Raw genomic sequence first — 13,055 nt, 5'->3', positions numbered from 1 at the left:
TTTTTCTCCTAACCTCTATACATAGGTTTTCAGTTTATATGTTACAGATAATACATTAGTTCATCTATTATGAACAATTTCTTAGGAATTGCTGGGAATGTTCATAAACCCTGGGTTAAGTAACTTGGCTGTAAATATTCATACTAGTGTATGGTGATATTAAAAAAGGACTATAAATATGAATGAAAATGCTCCCAGACTTCAACTTGCTTAACTGTGTGACCATGGCTAAGTTATATACCCTTTCCTGGTCTCTGTTTCCACATCTGTGGAATCAAGGCACTCTTCATTGCTTATGTTCTTATAAAGATTCAGTGAGCTAATACAGGAAAACATACATCAGAGAAATGCCTGGAAATGCCTAACATATAGGAAATTCTCAGAAGATGTCTGCTATCATTAAAATAAAATCATCTGGAATGCATCTTACCTACCCCAGGGTCAGTGATGGCTATATTCTTGCTAGTTTGGAGTTTCTTTCATTTCCTGTATCTCACCTGGTCGAATGTACTTTAAGAAAAATCTGAAAATCGCCACTGCACATGTTATACATAGAAGAGGAAGATATTTGAGATGGGGAATATGAGCATTGTATCATGTACTTGGTATGGTGTCTTCCTCCAACCCTTTGATTGCCATAGGGTCAAAGCCCAAATTTGTCACCATGGTAACCCAGACCACCCCTACTATACTTTCTCCGGCTTCAATTCTCAGTGCTCCTCTACATAAGCATTTATGTTAAGAAGACTTCGCCTCCAACATTCCTGGGTACCTGCTCACTTACTCTCTGGCCCTGGAACATTCAGCCAAGGTGGTCTCTATCAAACAAAAGACCTCTATGTTGCCCTGTGAGTCCGACAGAAAGCCACTGCAAGTCTAGAGCAGGAGAGGAGCCAAAGTCTTTGCAACGGTCTACAGACTCTCTAGAACCTGGCCCCAGCTGCCTGTTGGGTCTCACCTCCCACCTCTTCACCCAGTTCACTTGAACCATACTGGCTTCCTGAATTTCTTCAAACTCAGTAGGAATACTCTGCATTAGGGCCTTTGGATTTCCTTTTCCTTCTTCCTGGAGACGCCTCATCGTCAGTTTTCCATGTGACCCCCCTCTTCTTCCTTTGGGTGTCTGGTGAAACGTCACCTTCTCAGAGACACCGTTTCCCTCATGCACTATATAAAAAAGCAACACCTCCTTTGTCCCTTTTGGTCGCCTTAAACTGTTTTTTTTTTTCAAAGCACATTTCATGACTGGGTAAGTCTTATTTTTTTCGAATGTATTTATTCTGTAAGGTCCAGGGACATGGACTTCATCTTATTTGATCTTCACTGACTGTACCAACCATCACCTCAGAATGGCTGGAACACCCACCTGCCCCCCTAGTGTTACCCATACTTCCCCCTTGCGTAGGGTTCTCTGCCTTGGTCTTCCGATTTGGCTCAGGTTTATGCAGCCAACTCAAATCTACCCTCTCTTCGAGTCCTTCAATAGATATCTCAGCCTGTAGTATTCATCTGCCTCCCTAAATCACTAGAGGAATAAAAAAAAATATGTCCCTGTTAGTGGTCATCTGTGGCCTTGGGTGCGTGGGCGTGCATTCAGTCAAGTGAATCTGTCTGGCATTCAGATTGCCTGGGAATGAATACTGGGTCAGCCACTGATGAGTTGGGTGACCTTGTGCAAGCTGGTAAGCCCACCTGTGTGTCATCCCCTTGCCTGTGGCAGAGGACAGTGCCACTGTCCACCTCATGACTTTGCTGCAAGGATCAAACGAGTGACATTTATCAAACACCATGCCCGGCACAGAGTAAGCACTTGGTCAACGCTGGCCTTTATTTTTAGCACCTGAACAAATCGTGTCCCCAGTTAGTTCGAAAGCTCTATTCCTTGTGTGCCCCGTGACATATGGCAGACTCTTTCACACAGCAGGTGCTCAATAACTCTGTTGACTTTTGGTAAAATTATTTCCCAGAAGAAATGTCAGAAGAAATCCTTGGAAACACCGTGCCAAAGCGGTTATGATTGTAAAGCTGTTTGGGGACTCAGAAAAGGTAAAGACTTTCTTTTCAGCGTCGCAAAAGAAAGTTCCCTTGCACACTCATTTGGAAAACACTTTCGAAGCGTCTGCTGTGGGCCAGACACGGTCTGGAGGCCTATGGACGCAGTGACGCAAAGGTCAGGCTTCTTTTTCTTAAGGGGCTCGTGGGGGCGGATCCATGAGCTGGTGGCTGTGACACGTGGCAGGGCCACAGGCGAGATGTGTGCAGTGTTGCAGGGTCTCAGGGGTCACTTATGGATGGGGAAGTCCTGGGTAGGTACTTTTTCGGGTTGACTCAGGTAGCCTACATTTCTATTTCTGCGTGCTGCACGAGTGATTCTGAAAACAAGAATGGTGTTAAAATTGAAAATGGAATAAGGTCCCTGGGGAACAAAAGCAGAAGTAGTCTGGGGGAAAATACACTGAAACTGCGTAAAACAAGAAGCAGAGATTGAACAAAAATCGTTGATTCCTTTGGGTTTCGCTATAATCTGAAGACATTGTCCTGAGGACAACACGTGGGATAAGACTTAGGATTTTTTTCTCCCATTTCTGGCACATTGTTAATGAAGGAAAGTGCTTCTATGCTCAACTCCCCCTTATTACAAGAATGCAAAGGGAGCATAAAACTGAGGGGAGCTGGCTGAGCCAGGCAGAGTGAAGCACGTTCTTGCCTCCGGGTCCTTAGTCCTGCTTCTGTCCTCACCTGTCCACTTCTGCCATCCATTCAGATTTCTAACTCCTCAGACAAAGTCTCCCAGGAACAAAGGCAAAATTAAAATAATTTTCTGATAAATCTAGGCATAAAATATAATTCTTTTCTGATAAATCTAGCCTTGAAATATAATTCTAACGAATGTTTTTAGGAGACAAAAGAAAAAGTTGGCATCTTTTACGTGCGAATTCACCAGATTGCCTGTTTCCTAATTACCATGGTAGGACGTGTGTGGCTCGTGCTTATGGTTTGCCTCCCTCTCTCTCCCTCTCTCACCGTAAGCTTGAATGGATACAAGACCAACAGACAAAATTCAACTGCATTTCCATACGCTGGAGATGAAAACAAGATGAAATTAAGAAAACAATTCCACTTACACTAGCAGCCAAAAATTAAGATACTTCAATATGAATTTAACAAAAGAAAGACTTATAAAGCGATAACATTGTTGAAAGAAATGAAAGATCTCAATAAATGAAAAGATATTCTATGTTCCTATACCAGAAGGCTTACTGTTGTCAAGATAGCAATGCTTCCCAAATTAATCTACAGATTCCTTATAACCCTTATCAAAATCCCAGCAGATTTCTTTTGAAGAACTTGATAAGGTGACAATGAAATCTATATGGGAAGGCAAGGGACCCAGATTAGCCAAAACAATCCTTAAAAAAAGCAACAAAGTTGGAGAACTCATGTGTTTTGATTTCAAAACTCACTGAAAATCTAGAATAATCAAGATAGCAGGGGCACTGGCATAAGAATGAACATATAGAACAATGGAAAGGAATCAAGAGTACAAAAGCAAACCCTTATATTTACCATCAATGGATTTTTTACAGGAAAATTCAATAAAAAGAGTAATCTTTTCAATTTGTGTTCTGGGACAACTGGACATAAGCAAAAGAACAAAGTTGGATTCTCTACACCACACAACCTATAAAAATTACCTGAAAACAGATTATAGACCTAAATGGAACAGCTAAAATTATAAAAGTCTTGGAAGAAAATGTAAGGCTTAATCTTTGTGACCTTGGGTTAGGCGATTGTTTCTTAGCTATGACATCAAATGCATAAACAACTGCAGAAAAACATACAGATAGATTCGACGTCATCACAATTAACAAGGTTTGGTGTTAAAAAGACACCTGTAAGAATATGAGCAAATGATAAAATGGGAAAAAATGATTGCAAGTCATATGTCTAATAAGGGATTTTTTTCCAGAATACCCAGAAAGTCTTATAATTCAGCAATAAAAAGACAAATAACCCAATAAAAAATGGTCAATAGATCTGAATAGACATTTCTCCAAAGAAATATAGAATATTTCTCCAAAGAAGAGACACAAATGGCCAACGAACACATGAAAGAATTGCTCAACATCGTTAGTCATTAAGGAAATGTAGATCAAAAAATCACAATAAGTCACCCACTAGGATGGCTAAAATAAAGGCAACAAAGATATGGTTGTCCAGGATATGGAGAAAATACTACACAGCATTACCCTAAGACCAGAAATTCCAATTCTAGGTATATACCCTGGAGAAATGGAGACATATTTCCATAGAAAAAACTTGTTTACAAGGGTTTATAGCAGCCTTATTCAAATAGCCAAAAAAAAAAATGGGAAAAACTCAAAGGTCCACCAATAGACGAATGGCTGAACAAAATAAAGTATATCTATACAATGGACTATTATTTGGTCATGAAAAAGGAATAACATACTGATTGATACAGGCTACAACACGGAGGAAGCCGGGAGACATTACGCTAAGTGAGAGAAGCTACTGCCAAGAGATGAATGACTCCTTGCATATATGAAATGTCCAGAATAGGTGACTCCAGAGAGACAGAAAGCAGATTGGTGTTTGTTCAGGGAGAAGTTTGGTGGAAATGAGCAGTGACCGCTAATGGGTATGGGAGCTTTTAGGGGGTGATGAAGCTGTTATCAGACACGATCGTGGTGATGGCTTCACAGCTCTGTGAGATACTAAACCCCACTGAACTGTGACTTCAACAGGGTGGATTTTATGATACATGACTTGTATCTCAAAAAAGCTGTTATTTACAAAAAAATGCAGCAACAAAGTAAGAAAGCAACGAAACAAAAACCATGTTTTTAAAATATAATTGACCATCAAATTGGCTATACAACTTGTATATGGTGTATACAGTATGCTCCTGGCTTCAGGAGTAGATTCCCATAATTCATCGCTTACACACAACACCCAGTGCTCATTTCAAAAATTGCCCTCCTCAATGCCCGTCACCCATTTTCCCCACTTCCCCCGCCCCCACCAGCCCTCAGTTTGTTCTCTGTATTTAAAAGTCTCTTATGGTTTGCCTCCCTCTCTTTGAAACTCTTTTTTCCCCTTCCCTTCCCCCATGGTCTTCTGTTAAGTTTCTCAAATTCCACATATGAGTGAAAACAAATGGTATCTGTCTTTCTCTTACTGACTTATTTCACTCAGCATAATACCCTCCAGTTCCACCCACATTGTTGCAAATGGCAAGATTTCATTGTTTCTCATTGCCAAGTAGTGTTCCACCCTGTATATAAACTACATCTTCTTTATCCATTCATCAGTTGATGGACATTTGGGGTCTTTCCATAATTTGGCTATTATTGATAGTGCTGCTATAAACTTTGGAGTACATGTGCCCTATGGGTCGGCACTCCTGTATCCTTTGGATAAATTCCTAGTTAACGGCAGCATTGGAATCCTAGCCTCCTGAGGTCGGAATGAATCTTGAAAGTCTGTTAGGGCAATGATCTTGGCTCGAATCCCCTCCTGGAAAGTGGTTACCTCTGTATTAGCCTCATATCAAAGACCAGGAATCATTACTCTTCCTTCTTTCTTTGTATGTCAGGAAACTATAATAGCTACTATTATTATTATATTTTTACATTACATTCTATTTTATTATGATTTTATGAGCCAGGCACAGAGCGCTTTATATCACTAAGCATTTAATATCTAGGTCATAAATGGATCATGAGGATTAGGATTGGGTCCATTTTTCAGAAACCAAACTGACCCCTAAGAAGTAAAGGAACGTTCTCAAAGTCACATAACTCATAAAAGAACTGAGATCTGTCAGACTTCACAACCCACCTTTAATTAATATCCCCTATTAGCTCAATTCTAATTCTAAACTGAAGTATGTCTCCTATAATTGCCAATCCTTGTTTTTTGCCTCCTTCGTGTCACCTATGCATGTTCAATACTTCTCCTTCCTAACAGCCATATTTGAAGATGGTTCATGTCCCCTTAAGTCTTCTCCATGTTAAGCACTTCAGTTTCCATCCCTTTTGTCTTAGGTTTTCAAGTTCTGGTCCTCAGCCATTTTCGTACAACTCTTGGAGTGTGGTTTGCAGAGGTCAAGGAACAAGATGGAATTATTCCAAGCCACTCGTTTCTAGGCACCTAACAAATGGCATCTGACTTTTCCTAACCAGCCTTTAGAGTTAGACCACATCGGGAGCATTTTACAAATGACAACATGGAGCTCAGATAGGTTAAGATCTTGCCCTCAGTCACACAGCCGTGAAGTAACAGACCCAGGATTTGAAACGACGTCTGGTTGCTTGTTATTACTGACCTGAATTAACAGACTAGCGATTCCCCCGTTTCCCCAGCACTGAACACAAACAAGAATTGATGCCGTTCACCGGAAGGATCCTACCGAAGAACTGGAATTCTCCGAGCAGCTGGAGGTTGTAAATCTTAGAAATGGCAATTAGCCTGAGGCCAGGCTTGTTTGTCGTAATTAGAAGTCCCCAAAATTTCAGAAGGGCTCTTTGTGTGCCGAGCTGGCTACTCCTTCTCCAAAGCGAAAAGCAAATCCCTCATTTCATTTTCTTTTCCTCTGTTTTTCTTACCACAGTGAGGTAGTGTCTGGGTGAGAACATTCCTCCACTTTTTGCACCTTCTCCCAGAGCGCCGTTTTCACAGAACGCCTTTTAACTGGCATTTTTAAAAAACTTGGCAGTTAGTTTGATCAGAGCATAAAATTTGCCTTTTATGCTGAAAGATTTTTTTTTTTTTCTGGAAACTTCTACAGTGGTTGTACTATTTGGCCGTGGGTTGAGAATGGGGAATGCGTTCCCGCCCTTGATTTGGAGGCCTGTCCCCTCTGACTGCAAGCGTTGGTCACATGCTGGGGGGGTGGGGTGGGGACAAGCCAGCCCCTTTTCGATGCCAGGCTGCTGGCCACTGAAGGCATAAAGTGGGCTTTATTCTATTGAGGCAACGAGTCCCGGGGCTGCTTGAAGTCAGGCTACGAAGACCAGAAAGACTGTGGAAACCAGTAAACGCACTGGCTGCCTTCTTCCGAAAGCCCTAGAATTCCCTCCCAGGGGAGTCAGCCTCTTCTTCCCCGCAAAGGAGGCAGCGGCCCCGGGAGTGTTCCCCTGGGAGATGACATTGACGTCTCATTTTTACTTTCAAAATGAAAAGCGAGGAACTGAGGGCTTAGTAAAGGACCAAGGAGGCAGGTCTGAACGGCAGGACGCGTCTCCAGCAGGCCGCCCTTCCCGTGGGACCCGAACCGCTGCACACCCCACCAGCCTGCACTTAACGGAACCACACTCCGGATTAGTCCTCAGGGCACATCCCCCCGTGTGTATGAGCCCCACGTGGCGGCCAACCCCAACCACATTCAGGTACGGAACACTGGAGCCTTTCGCATATCAAAGATGATCATCGACTACAGTCGCATGCACATAGGCACGTGTGTGCATTCCAGTATTTTATGCATAAAAAGGTCAAATCCGGGGTGCCTGGGTGGCTCAGTCGGTTAAGCGATCGCGTCTTGATTTCGGCTCGGGTCGTGACCTCACGATTCGTGAGTTCGGTGCCCCACCCTGGGCTCTGTGTGGACAGCTCAGAGCCTGCTGGGGATTCTGTCTTTCCTTCTCTCCCTGCCCCTTCCCCGCTCGTGCTTTCTCTTTCTCTCTCTCTCTCTCTCTCTCTCTCTCTCAGTCAAAATAAATAAATAAATAAACATTACAAAAGATCAAATCCTTTTCAGTCATAACAACTCTTTGGGTAGCTAATCATAACCACATTATATATAAATATATGTATGTAATTTTTTAAACATTCATTATTGAGAGACAGAGAGTGAGCAGAGGAGGGGCAGAGAGGGAGACACAGAATCTGAAGCAGCCTCCAGGTTCTGAGCTTTCAGCACAGAGCTGGACGCGAGGTTCGAACCCATAAACTATGAGATCATGACCTGAGCCGAAGTCGGACGCTTAACCGACTGAGCCACCCAGGTGCCCCTATATATATATCACTGAAGCAAATTTCTCTGTAAGAAAAGATTACCATTTGAAGCATCAATACATTTTTAAGAACTTAGCCATGTTGGGGGGAAGTTGTTCACCTTGTGAGTACCATAGTTACGAGGTAATTCTACAGGTGCTCCAAAGAGTTATTGCCTAGAGACGACCCACAGAATTGAACTTAACCTGATGGCCAGGAAAAATCCTTGTACCATTGATTAAGCTAAAGCGGGCCTTCCTTTGTTGTAAAGAGCCATAAAATAAATAGTTTAGGCTTCACGGGGCATAGGGTCTCTTTCACAATGACTGAACTTTGTCATTGCCGAGTGCAAGCAGCCATGGCGAACGAGTTTGTTTGTGATCGAATGTCTGTACCTTTACTTACAAAAACAAGCTGCTGGCTGGATTTGGCCTGCAGGCTTGGTCTGTTGACTCTTTATCTAGAATGAATCCTTCAGGGGCCTTCTGAAGTCTGGATGGATGTCTGCCTTCACATGAAAGATAGTCAACCATTAAGGTTTTCGGTTTCTTTCTGCCCTTCATCTCCACGCCTGCCGCCTGTGCGATGGGCTGGTCAACCCACAGTCAAGCATGTTAGAATCCTTTCTAAATGAAAACTATGTAGGTTCTCAGGAGAACATGAGGAACGGAATTAAGGGAATGTGTAAGTCAGCCCTAAGGATAGTTTTCCTATGCTTCAGAGCATGGACTTTCTAAAGGGCATTCCAGAGGCTCTGGGATCATTATTTGCCTTTTCTCGTGTTCTCAGCTGTTCCGAGGAGTTCGGGGTTCTGGGTAAAGTAAATGAGATAGAACTACAGAATGAAACCCAAATGATTGGATCTTACCAACTAAAGCCTTGAAATGATATATATAGTATATATATAGTGCTGTATATATATATATATGTAGTGTATATACTACATATATATTTACACATATATATATTTTAAGTTTACTTATTTATTTTGAGAGATAGAGAGAGCACACATGGGGGAGGGGCAGAGAGAGAGAGGTGGCCCGACTTGGGGCTCGATCCCATGACCGTGAGACCATGACCTGAGCTGAAATCAAGAGTCGGATACTTTAACAGACTGAGCCACCCAGGCATCCCAAGGCTTGACATAATTATTATGCTTTGTTTTCCTACACAGATTTTCATGAGAACAAAACAAATCTCCACAACGGATGAGTTACTCCTGTGACTCTGTTGACTTTCTGGTAGATGGAATCCTTTCTTCAGGCCTTCAGTGCCCTACCTGAATACGGTTGAGAATTGGTGTAACAATGGCCCTCGGCATGGCAGGATCCTGGGTGGCACTTCCTTCTAGCCTTTGGTGTTTACATAGGGTGTAATTGGGCTGTCACACTGCCCAGCCATGCAGGGCACCATTCACAACCCACTTGAACAAACATGGCAGCTCTGGAAGGAATGGTGATTAAAAACCACAGCTGACCAGTCCTGTGAGCTTTGGCAAAGAATGCCAACTCTGAATCACAGTCTCATTATCTAGAACATGAAGAAGGCAACATCTACCCCATAGGGAGTTGGGGAAAATTAAATGAAATGCAGCGTGTGAAAATGCCTCACTTAGCACTGTGCCGGCTACTTAGTGGTCAATGAATGAACAGACAAATGAAGGCAGGTAGAGCAATAAATCGTGACAAAGAAATCATTTTCAGAAAACTTTATTTAAGCCACAGAAAATGGGGAAAAAATAGGTTTGAAATCTTCTCTACTACAAAACTAGAAGCAATGGGATTTTCTTGTTTATTTCAGTTACCCACACAATTTTGTTTCTTACCACCCACTGACACCTTCTGTCCTCATTACAAGATCCTGTTTGCCGAGCGGTCTTACAGACCCTGGACTGCAGTAACTTGCAGAGTGAGACTTTTTGCTACACTCCTGGTACGTTTAGATAATGAGAAGTCACTGTCTCATCAAGTTAGGGGAGATTACAATATGACCATCTATACATTGAAGCCCTTATGAAAATACGAGGGGCAGCTTTCTGAATATCACACTTCCAGAACACGAATCTGCTCACGCCATGGAGTCCTTTCCTAGTCGAGAACCCCTGTGGCTCTCAGGTCATGATGCACTCTGCGTCACAGCACCCCTCCCCAGGTGCTTTTCAGCAAAGCGGTAGCTGATAACTGCCACCAACTCTTCTCTAATAGAACCAAGAGAGATAGGACCCTGGGCTTTTGTCTCTCTCCCCTATGCACCTGGATGTCTGCTCTATTACAACAGTCGGAAAGTAAATGCTTACAAAGCTAGGTGTCATTGTCCTCACACCGAATTGTTAGCTCCTGGATTGCAAAGCAGGTGCCTCTATCTCAATTCATCTTCGAATCCACTGAGTCTAGTACATTGATCAGAACACACTGGGCAAGGGGCGCCTGGGTGGCTCAGTCGGTTAAGTGGCCGACTTCGGCTCAGGTCACGATCTCGCGGTCCGTGAGTTCGAGCCCCGCGTCGGGCTCTGTGCTGACAGCTCAGAGCCTGGAGCCTGTTTCCGATTCTGTGTCTCCCTCTCTCTCTGACCTTCCCCCATTCATGCTCTGTCTCTCTCTGTCTCAAAAAAATGAATAAACGTTAAAAAAATAAATAAATAAATAAAATTAACATTAAAAAAAAAGAACACACTGGGCAAAGCGATAATGTTTGTGGAACGAATGTTTGATTTATATACGGCAAAAGCTGTTCAGTGTGGTCTCATCACTACTCTACTGACCCCTTGTCTTGTTCTGGGTATACATTTTAAAATAAATTTCTAGAAATGTCTTCCTTTGTTTTCATTAACTGTATTTATTCTTTTCTCCTGTATAGTTCAAATAAACTTGGCTGTCTGGTTTCTCAATTCATAGGAGATCAGAAGGCAGATAAGAACCCGGCATTCTTTAGAATGGAAAACTTAAACATGGAAGTTTACTCTTGCCCCCTTTCAGGGAGGGGGCAGGGGAGGGGGAGGGAAGAAGAAGGAGGGACCTCACTTGTCTTAACCACGTTCTACCTGACAGGTCCTGCACAAGGCACTTGACGTGGGCTACTGCACGATTAAATGAAGAAACTATATGAGGAGAGCCGCTGGCCAACTATCAGATCATTGAGCTCATGTGTGACGTGTGTGTGTGTGTGTGTGTGTGTGTGTGTGTGTGTTATACGTGCTTCACCCATGATGTTGTAAAAGATTGCATGGAGAATAAGGAAAAATAAAACAGATGTTTCTGAGTCTACAGAATCGTTTTTGACATTATGTTTTATAAACTCCCGTGTTTCAAAAAATGACTATGAGTGTTCTCTGGGGAATTTCACTATTGGAGAAGCTTTAGGTATGTTTGTTACATTTTTGAGTTAAAAAATGTACATTAGGACTTCATTACATTTACATTTACATTACATTTACATTAGGACTTCTGAATCTCACGCACATTCCATGTCTCTAACATACACTCCGTCTTGACCATGCGTCACAGGTTGGTGTCCAAGAACAATCAGAAGCCAAGGAAGAAACCAAGCAGCTGGGCTCTGTTCCCGATCAAGGTTCTCCCTTTTGAGTCCCTCACAACAGAAAGCAGGCAAACTCCTCATTCAGAAGAAGTTCTGCTACACTGCTTGCCCTGTTTAGTCAGACCATATCACTGTTACTTCATTTCAATTCTTGATGTCGATGACGTGCCTTCAAATAGAAAATTGTAGATTCCAAGCTATAAAAACCAATAGTTTTCTGTCATTTTGTTTTCAGTTGGCACTTAATAGCTGCACTCAGTATGTCTTCCACCTGTGATTGCATTCAACCCATATTGTTTACAAACTGGAAGTATAATCTACTTGGTAGGTTAAAAAAAAAAGAGTCAACTTTCTTTGTGTACCTACATTACTTTCCCTTGAAAGGGGTAGGGTAGGGAGATGAGTTCAGGTTTTTGAGTCAGTATTATTTTTTAAAAAAATTTTTAAAATGTTTATTTATTTTTGAGAGAGAGACAGAGTGCAAGCAGGGGAGGGGCAGAGAAAGAGGGAGACACAGAATCTGAAGCAGGCTTCAGGCACTGAGCCATCAGCACAGAGCCCGACGCAGGGCTCGAACCCATGAACTGTGAGATCATGACCTGAGCCGAAGTCAGATGTTTAAGCGACTGAACCACCTAGGCACCCCGAGTCAATATTATTTTTGAGCCCTATGCTAATCCTGGTGGGGGGAATACAGAACAGTCCTACTGAACGGTCTTACTTGGTCCCACATGGTGTGGGGATACAGAACTGTACTTCTGAAGAGTACTGCTCATTACTACCTGGTGTGGAGATATGGAGGCACATAATACCTTAAAGGACATAAATTCTAGAAAGGCAGATGGACATTTATATGCAAATGCAGTGCCTTATATAAATACATATGAAGTTGTCTGAGTGATAGAAATGATAAAAGAAGGGATGTATAAATTCCATCTGGAAGATTCACTGAAGATTCTGCTAAGAAGAGGCTGCCTTAGGAAGCTTTTTAAAAATTTTTTAAATGTTTATTTATTTTTGAGAGAGAGAGAGAGACAGAGCACGAGTGGGGAAGGGGCAGAGGAAGAGAGGGAGACAGAGAATCCAAAGCAGGCTCCAGGCTCTGAGCTGTCAGCACAGAGGCCGATGCAGGGCTCGAACCCACAAACCGTGAGATCATGACCTGAGCCGAAGTCGGACGCTCAACCGACTGAGCCACCCAGGCGCCCCCAAGCAAGGTTTTGAATAATGTGTGGGAACTTGCTGGTTGCAGAAGGGTATGGAGGGGGCTCGAACAGAGGGAACAGGGGGGAGAAAGTATGGGGGCATGAATCGGCATGGGGTGAGGGGAAAGGTAAGGGGGACTGAGCAGTGCTGTGGTTTGAAGTGCAGTGAAGGGAAAAGTAGGAGAGTGGGGAGAGAAGGAGATGAATCTAGACGCAGAAGGAGGTTAATGAATGTTGAGGTGTCCAGGTGGGACAGACCAGACACTGCAAACCACTCAAAAGCCTAAGACTTCTATT

This window comes from Acinonyx jubatus, chromosome B1, assembly GCF_027475565.1.
Source record: "Acinonyx jubatus isolate Ajub_Pintada_27869175 chromosome B1, VMU_Ajub_asm_v1.0, whole genome shotgun sequence".
Classification (NCBI taxonomy): Eukaryota; Metazoa; Chordata; class Mammalia; order Carnivora; family Felidae; genus Acinonyx; species Acinonyx jubatus.
Note: the sequence above shows the minus strand (reverse complement) of the source record.